A 9,729-nucleotide genomic window follows, 5' to 3' on the forward strand; every position below is an offset into this window, starting at 1 on the left:
AACTTTGCCTTTGATGTTCAGGGATCCTAGCTTGTCATAAATATAATTGTTTCACTTGATTTTTCAGGTCTTTGTTTTAAGAGGGATAGCTGGAAGCATCTGGGTATTCCGCCATCTTGATTCAGCCTTGTGATCTACTCTATCTTCAATTGTTGATAAGCTGTTACATTATATATATATATATTTATATGTTACATTATAAGTACCACTAATTCACAATTCAGCATCACACACACTACACAGTCAAATGCTTAACCTTCACAGCACATAACAAAGTTATTAGGAAAACTGAATCACCACAAACAAAAGTGTTGCAGAACGTACAGTGATAAGGGAGAGCCATGATCAGAGAGCAGTTTTCTTTAGGAAACAATTCTACTAAAAAACAACATGTAAATAGAAGTAATTAAAAATGTTCAAGACATATAAATGCATGACTTTGACTCCAAACTGCCATTAAGTGTGGGATATAAAAATTGCCCCCCCACCTATGGAATGTTATGTTGACACCCAAGACAGTCAAAACCTCCCACAATTCAACATCCCACTATTTTCTGGTTGTACCAAAAAGTAAACAGCCTGTAAATAATTTCACCTCTTAAAAAAAGGTATTTACTCTTAAAAAAAATGGGACGAAGTGGGATTTCCTCCTTCTTAAAAATGTTTCTAGAGCTACTGAAAAGCTTGCGTTTACAAAATAGTTGATAAAAATATTCCTCTGGATTGTACAAGAAGGGAGATACAGGAACCACTGATAAGACATAGTAGACAAACATTAATCAGACTTGGCTTATTTCTCTCCTGTTTCATCAGAGGCTGGACTCTCCTCATTTCTGCAGGTAAATTTTAGTTTCTTGGTTGGCCACTTCAGCGTGTTTTCCTTTTGCTCCTCTTTTCCCTTTTGTTTGCACTTTTATGTCTGAAGACTTATCCTTTCCTGAGGCCTTTTCTGGCTTCGTGTCCATTTTTGCAGGAGCACGTTTCACTGACAACCCACCGATCTTCTCTTCGGCTCCTCCTTCACCACCCCTTTGGCTGAGCTGACCTTCCTCTTGGGCATCTTGGTGGGGAGGAAGTGTGCCAGGTGCCTACAGGCTGCAGCGCGCCAAGAACCTTCGCAAAACTGGGCAGCCTTCCATTTAAATTTGAGGATTGGCTTTCCCATTTCTGTAAGGAGGCTGTTGACATTTTTGATGGGTTTGGCATTCAATCTACAGATTGCTTTAGGTAGCATTGACTTCTTAACAATATTAAGTCTTCTGATCCATGAGCATGAAAAATCCTTCCATTTGTTTAGATATTCTTTAATTTTTTTCAGCAATATTTTATAGATTTCAGTGTACAAGTCTTTCACCTCCCTGGTTAAATTTATTTGTAGGTATTTTATTCTTTTAGATGCTATGGTAAATGGATTTTTCTTAAAAAAAAATTTTTTTTTCCAGATTGCTCATTGCTATGTGTAAAATCTTGATTGAGTTTTGCATGTTCACCACGTATCCTTCAGCTTTTCTGAATTAATTTCTTAGCTCTACTAGCTTTCTTGTGGATTCTTTGGAATGTTCTATATTTCTATATACAGAATTATGTCATCTGTGAAAACGGGTAGTTTTAATTTTTTATTCCTGATTTGGATAACTTTTGTTCCTTTTTCTTGCCTAATTGTTCTGCATAGAACTTCTAGCACAATACTGAATAGCAGTGGTGACAGCTGGCATTGTTGTCTTGTTCCTTAGGGGAAAGCTCTGTTTTCTCCACTGAGTCTGACGTTAGCTGTGGGTTTTTCATAAGTTCCTTTTATTATATTGAGGAATTACCCTTCTATTCTTGGTTTATTAAATGTTTTTATCATGAAAAGTGTTGGATTTTTGTCAAAAGCCTTTTCTGCATTGACTGAGATGATCATGTGGTTCTTTTTCTTTTTCCTGTTAATGTAGTGTATTGTACTGATTGGCTTTCTAATGTTGAATCATTTTCACATTGCTAGAATAGATCCCACATGGTCATTCTGTATTGTTCACTTACTGTTTCAACTATTTGTGGTAAAGTTGGCAGAGTTATTTCCCTCAACAAGCGATATATGCCTTATAAATTGTGAAAAAATTAGTTAAACCTATTCTTTTATATTAAAAAAAAAATGTAGCCTTTGGTGTGGTAATCCCCTTAGGCCCATAGGCTCCTACAGCCCTAAAGATGGTTGAGTAAAAGTATATGCTAAGGCTGAACATGGAGAGTCAACAGAAAGCTAGAAAATAAAAATTCAGAAGAGAGAGAAAGAGATGACTGAAGGCACAACATCCCAGAGGGGCAGGGAGTGAGGGGGTGTCAAGATCTTCAGTGAACGGGGCAACTGAAGCATACATCTAGGAGAAAGAGAGTGAAGATGGTGTGGTTGACAGCCTTTAACATGGCCTGCAATGATCCTGGCATCCTGATATTTACATCCTATTTCAGTCTTCTTCCCCAATGTAACAAGTTTGGTCCATGCAATCAATAGCATGCAACGGAAGTGATAGCTGTCACTTCCAAGAGGAGTTTATAAAAGACTGTGGCTTCCATCTTAGAAATGTTCTTTCTTTCTCTCTCTGATCCCTTGCTTAGAGAAAAGTCAGCTTCCATACTATCAAGACATTCAGGCAATCTCTGGAGAGGCCCATATGGCAACAAGCAGGCTTCCAGATAGATAGGACAAAGAATTGAGGATTGCCAAGACTATATGAAAGGGCTGGCAAGTGGATCCCCTTGTCCCAGTCAAGACTTCACCCAGCTACAGCCCGTTTGACAACATGACTGAAACAGCCCAGCTAAGCTGTTCCTGGATTTCTGATCCTTTGAAACTGTGAGATGATAAACACTTCTTGTTTTAATCTGCTAATTTTTTTTTTGTTATCCCAAAGATATTTTATTATGTTTTTTAAGTGTGCTTTAAGTGAAAGTTTACAAATCAAGTCAGTCTGTCATACAAAAATTTATATACACCTTGCTATGGACTCCTAGTTGTCCTCCCCTTAATGAGACAGCACACTCCTACTCTCCACCTTGTATTCACTGTGTCCAGTTAACCAGCTCCTGTTCTGCTCTGCCTTCTCATTTCCCCTCCAGACAGGAGCTGCCCACATAGTCTCATGTGTCTACTGGAGCCAAGAAGCTCACTCCTCACCAGTATCATTTTCTGTCTTATAGTCCAGTCCGATCCCTGTCTGAAGAGTAGGCTTTGGGAGGGTTCCAGTCTTGGGCTAACAGAAGGTCTGGGAACCATGATCTGCAGGTCCTTCTAGTCTCAGTCAGACCATTAAGTCTGGTCTTTTTATGAGAATTTGAGGTCTGCATCCCACTGTTCTCTTGCTCCATCAGGGATTCTCTGTTGTGTTCCCTGTCAGAGCAGTCATTGGTTGTAGCTGGGTACCATCTAGTTCTTCTGGTCTTGGGCTGATGTAGTCTCTGATTTATGTGGCCCTTTCTGTCTCTTGGGCTCAAAATTACCTTGTGTCTTTGGTGTTCTTCATTCCCCTTTGCTCCAGGTGGGTTGAGACCAATTGATGCATCTTAGGTGGCTACTTGCTACCGTTTAAGACCCCAGGTGCCACTCACTGAAGTGGGATGAAAGCTGCTAAATATTTAGAGGTAACTTGTTGCACAGCAGTAGATAACCAATGCAGATGGGTATAGACAAAAAAACAAATATGTAGATGGGAATAATGTTGATTAGATAATGCCTGTTGGCCCCAAATTTGCTACACTAAAAGAATGGTGATTTTAGTGGAAGGATTTGAGTTGCTGAAAGAGGTTACAGTGAGTGTAATGGAAACTAGCAGGCAAACAGAAGAGTTGATGTACATCCCTGAGGGCCCAGCTGAAATCGGAGACCATACTTCTGAGGTGTCTAGCCACCTGGATGTAGGAGGGAGGTTTTGCTCTGCACATGTGGTAGAAAGCAGGAAATATAAGTGGATTGAGGATACTGGTGAGCAAGGAAGGTTCAGATAATCGATCATAGACACCCTGATTACCTTTTGCTAGAGGCATCTTTCCTTCTGGCCATATGCTCATCTTGCACATGTGCACCTCACTCTGACATATGGATCTGGGCTCACTTGGATACTTATCCCACCATGTAGGCACAATCTCATAATTCAGTTTTGGTCATTATCATTCTGGGCTTTTCACTGTTGCCCAAATCCCATTCTAACAGTGCTCCCAAGAACCTTGTAAGGTCTGCAAGTCATGGACTGTTTTCCAAAGCAGAAGTCCAGGAAGGCTAAGTCATTAATCTAGAGTCTCACCACTGGCCAGTGGAAGAGCCAGGCCCAGAACTTGAACTTCTGTGCTCCTTTGCAGTGCCAATGTAGTTTTTTTTTTTTTTTTCCTCATTCTGACTATAGTAGACCAGACTCAACAGGTACACTGGGAGCAGACCACTGAAGGATGAGTAAATTGAGCTGCATTTAGGATTTGTGCATCCTAACATCTTAAAATATTTTTCTAACATTTTGGGTTTGGCATAGCCAATTGTACCAAGATTCCTTTCCTTTCATATTTAAACCCACATGTATTTTCAGGGAAATTAAGCTCGTATGTTTCTGATTAATTTACTGTATAACTCATCAAAATATTGTTTTATAACAGTTCTTGGCAGTCCATGAAACTTTTTAAAATATAGACTTTTTTCCCTCTTGCTACTAAGGAAGCCATGCTTTACCAAAAGCACAACACAAATTAGCTCCAAAGGTTTTACAAAAAAGCTCCATATAGACACTGAAGACATAATCATGTTCTCTATGATCACCAAGAATGAGAGCCAACAAAGGTTCATTGAACATGCATTATGTGTTGGCCGAATGTGTTGGGATATGGAGATAAATGAGCTCTAAACATAAATGGGAAGGTCTCAAACATGTGAAGTAATGGATAAGGATAATGGTGACAGCCGAAATACTTGTTGAACAATTTGACTGTTCTGGCTACTGAGCTAGCCCTTTGTAAATATTATCTCATGTAACCTTTTCAACCACTGTATGTGTTTTTTATCCTTATTTAACATATGAGGAAGCTGAGTCATAGCCAGTTTACTAAGTTATATAGTTGGTTGGCAGGGGTCCCAGACTCAATCCTAGCAGTTGAGTTGCATAGCCCATTCTTTTAAGCTATTGAACAGACTAGGAAAAGAAGATCCAGAGCAGCTAAGCTATATGCCCAGCTTCTAGGAGGAAGGGACGGAACGTAAGACAGTTTCATTCTCATTAATGGTGTATAACTTATTTATATTTATACTTTAAATGACCACAAAACTGTTTCTTCTAGGTAATTTGCTCACATTTTGGGCATTCTATGGCAAGGGTCATCATCATGGTACAAAAATTCAGGCTCATGCCATATGGATGGCTTCCCTAAGACGTACACTGTACATGAGCAAATTAGCCTTCTTGTATAATGTGGCCCTTTCAGAAAAATTCTGTCACGTCCACATTGTACATAATAATCACTAAACTATATTTTCTTTAAATTAAATTTTATGTGAAAATATCATTATTTATATTGATAATATAATAAGAACAGCTACCCTATTTGGAGTGTTTTGTCAGACATTGCTAAATGCTTTATTTAAATTACCTGATTTAATCCTCACAAAAACTTCCATGAGATACACAGTACTAGCTCCTCCTTTTTCAGATGAGAAAACTAAGGCTCAGAACAGTTAAATAATAACCACTTAGAGGTACCAGTCTCTCACATTTCCTTGTCCTTTTCAGTGGCATGGAATTGGAAAATGTGTTAATGATATACGATAATCAGGAAGAATCTGGCTAGCTATAGTACAGAACAATGCATTTTCAGAATATTCAAGTTTTATAGAATGATGTAATACCTAGAATGGAAAGGACCATAGAGACGCAATATTTCTCAATCACCAGCATGAGAGCTGGCAGCATGAGAGCTGGCAGCATAAAAAATAAGAAAAATAAAAAACTTCCTTTTTTATAATGTAGCATTTGATGTGTATAAAAATTATGTGAAAAATGCGTATGTGTATATATGTATTTATTTTACAAAGCATAGTAATGAAATACATACCTGTTAATCCATTTCAAAGTTTGGTAGATTAGCCATTGGTCCAGTCCAAGATTTAGTATATTACAACATCTTTGCGTTCACCTGCAGGTGTCTATTCTCACCCAGCTTTCTGCCATCCTACTCCAGATAATCACTATGTTTATTCTTACTTTTGACTCGTTTTTAAAAAGAATAACTTTATGACATATGTATGTACCATAACCAATATATTAATCATGTTTACTTTTGATTTTTATATAGGTGGTATATATTCTGTATACTCTTTAGTGACTTTTTTACTCAAGATTATATTTCTAATTAATCTATGTTTTTGTGGACAGCTTAAGTCATTTTAGTAAGCTAAATCAAATTTTAGTCCTTTTCACTGATGTATAATAGTCCATTTATAGAAGGTTTCACAATTGATTATTCCTACTATTGTTGATAATCATTCTGGGTTATTTCTATTTTTATATTTTTGTATCACTAATGATTTTTTCTATGTCCATTTTTATACAAGCCTTTGATGCTCAAGGGCAAGAGTTTCTCTAACTTGTAAGAGTTAGCATTTCTGGGCATGCCAATGCCCACAAATAAAAAATAATGCTAAATTGGTTTTAAACTTCACCTTGTTTTGTCAAAGTACACCCCCAGCAGAAGTGTTTAAGGGTTCTGTGACTCTGTAGCCATGCCATCTGCTTTTCATTTTTTTGTTAATTTGCTTGGTGTATTGTCTAAATGTTCATTTTCTTGATGCTACTGAAGGTGGCCATCTTTTCGTGCTTGTGATGGTTAAGTTTGTGTGTTAATTTGAGTGTGCCATGATTCTCAGTGGTTTGATAGTCATATGATGTTGTGATCACTTCGATAATGAGATTTGATATTATGTGGTCACCTCCATGATGGGATCTGCTGTGAGTAGCCAATCAGTTCAAAGGGAGTTTCCTTGGGTGTGTGCCCTGCATCAAATATAAGTGGACAGTCTGGCAAGGCTTGTGACTTTTGCTCTTTCTGGATCCTGCAGCTGGCTCCTGTTCCTTTGACCTCTGGCACTTGGGATTTGAGCTAGCAGCTTACCTGCAGCCTTGCCTATTGATCTTGGTTTTTGGCGATCTTTGCAGCCTGTGAGCAACAGCCCTGCTCTCTGACCTGCCGATGTTGGGTTCTCCAGCTCTCGTGGCTATGTGAATCAGGAAAAGCCTCTAGCCTGACCCATGAACTTTGGACATTCCAGTCTCTACAACTGTGTGAGCCATTTCCTTTATATGAATCTCTCTCTGTATGTATTTTCATACTTTACTGGTTTTGCTTCTCTAGAGAACCCAGCCTAAAACAATGCTTATTGGCCATTTGAGTTTTCTCTTCAGTAAGATGCCTGTGTTTCAGCCAGGGTCTGATAAAAGATACAAAAATAAATTTTGGAATATAAGCACAGGAAATTTATTGCTAAGCTCCATCATTGGTGATGGAATGGCCAAGATCCAAACAGGTGCTAACCAGAGACTAACACAGAACAAAGCACTACCACCCTCAGACTGGTTAGAAAAAGGAAGGAAGTTGTGTTATCAACATCAGTTACCTAGGATCACTTTTGTCCCCTTGAGAATCTCTGGCTTAATGTGGACTCTCAGGTTTAGGAATTCCACTTGCCCTGAAGACAGGAGAAAGGTAAGGGACTGTGAGAAAGCAGTGATATCAATAGACTGGAGATGATGAACTGACAGGAAGGTCACTAGAGCAAGTGAGCCTAGGAATAGAGGCTAGACATCAGAGAACCCCATAATTTAATTTGAAAATTTGGGAGCAGTGCAGGTTCTAATGATGACAATTGTGTATGACCCATGGGTGTGAGTAGGTAAAGTCAAGTGGAAAGAAAGTTCTTTGGAGGTTAGGGAATTGTGGGACAGAAAGGTTAATGGGGCCACTGTGTCACTTAACCCCAGGGTCCCCATTCATATCATCATCTATGGCCCTGGTCAGGCTAAGGTTAAAATGGTTTATCTGTATATATACCCTCTCATCCACACACATAGCATGTAAGTGTCTTGGGCTGGGTTCTCTAGAGAAGCAAAACCAGGGAATCATATATATAAATATATATACAGAGAGTTATTTCAAGGAAATGGCTCACGTAATTATGGAGGCTGTCTGGTACCAACTCTGTGGGTCAGGAGCAAGCTGGTGGCTTTTCCTGACTCAAGTGGTTGCAGGGGCTGATGAATCCAAAATCTTCAGGTTAGGCAACAGGCCACTGGCTCACAGGATTGTGGGATCTGGTGAATCCAAAATCTGCAGGTCGAGCAGCAGGCTGAAAGCTTCTCATATCCCAAGAACCAGAAGTCAGAGGATGACAAGACAAATGCATGATTGAGAGAGAGTGAGCTTTGCCAGAACATTCATTTATATCATGAATGCAGGCCACACCCACAAGGAACCACCTTTTCTAACTGATTGGCTCACATCAGATCATGAAATGAGAGGTGATACGTAGTGTCTGCCAAACCACTCAGAATTACTACCTAGCCAAGTTGACACACGACATTAACCACCACAGTAAGAGCAGGGATTCCTCCTGCCTTGTTCAACACTGTACCCCTAGTAACTAGAACATTGTCTGTCAGTAGGTACTCGGTGGATACTTGTTGGATAAATGAATACAGACATCACTGAAAATGATGACCTGGACCAATAGACAAAGGTATTAATGAATGAGGGGAAGTGACCTGGATGACGGCAACAAATTGGCAGAGAGGGTGATATTACAGGATGAGGTGAGCCTTTTAAGTAGTAAGGGCTTTTACATTTTTTATTTTGGTATATATGGTGGATGGATAATAACCTGAAGGCTGAAATAATAAGCCAGCTCTTTACCAAAGCCACATGAAGGATGGGATTAAGAAGCCTCCATTTGTAAAGGCTGTACAAAAGTGAACTCAGAAAGAACCAGATTTCGAGGCAAAATGGTACAGTGAATATTTTATGAAGAAGTTCAGTCAAACTTGGTAATTACAGATGGGAAGTTCTAAGACATGATGGAGGATCTATTGGTCAGGGTCCTTATAGAAAAACAAATTTCCACACAGATGGTTCAAATGAAAAGACTTTACCTTTTATTAAGGTAAAAATGCCGACAGTGGTAGAATTCTTGCTTTCCATGTGGGAGTCCAGGTTTGATTCTGGGCCAATGCCGTTAATGTGCAACTACTACCCATCTGTCAGTGGAGGTTTTCAAGTTGCTATGATGATGAGCAGGTTTCAGTGGAGCTTCCAGACTAAGGTAGACTAGGAAGAAAGGCCTGGTGCTCTACTTCCAAAAATCAGCCAATGAATGTCCTGTGGATCACAATGATCCAATATATAACCCATCATGGGACTGGTGCAGGACCGGGTAGCAATTTGATCCATCGTGCACAGAATTTCCATGAGTCAGGGGCCAACTCAATGGCAGCTAACAACAACAACAGGCAAGGTTAAGTAATCAGTAAGTTAAGGTACCTAGAGACTAGCAGGAGTGAGAGACCATTACTGTGACTAGGTCTGAAGGGAAGGGGAGATAAAATAGTGCTGACGACCCAGTGAAAGCTGGAGCCATGGAGAAGGAAATGTCTATGGGAACTAGAGTAGGAATAGAGTCACTGCCAGAACCACAGCAGCAAATCAGGAGGGAGCAGGGAGAATAAA

At 39.4% G+C, this 9,729-nt stretch overlaps 1 pseudogene; it reads right to left on the bottom strand.

Moving 5' to 3' along the window:
• Window positions 1–214: 214 nt before the first annotated feature.
• Window positions 215–1,225, bottom strand: LOC100673773 (non-histone chromosomal protein HMG-14-like; annotated as a pseudogene).
• Between the last annotated feature and the right edge of the window lie 8,504 nt (window positions 1,226–9,729).

The sequence above is a fragment of the Loxodonta africana genome, chromosome 5, assembly GCF_030014295.1.
Source record: "Loxodonta africana isolate mLoxAfr1 chromosome 5, mLoxAfr1.hap2, whole genome shotgun sequence".
In the NCBI taxonomy this organism is placed as follows: Eukaryota; Metazoa; Chordata; class Mammalia; order Proboscidea; family Elephantidae; genus Loxodonta; species Loxodonta africana.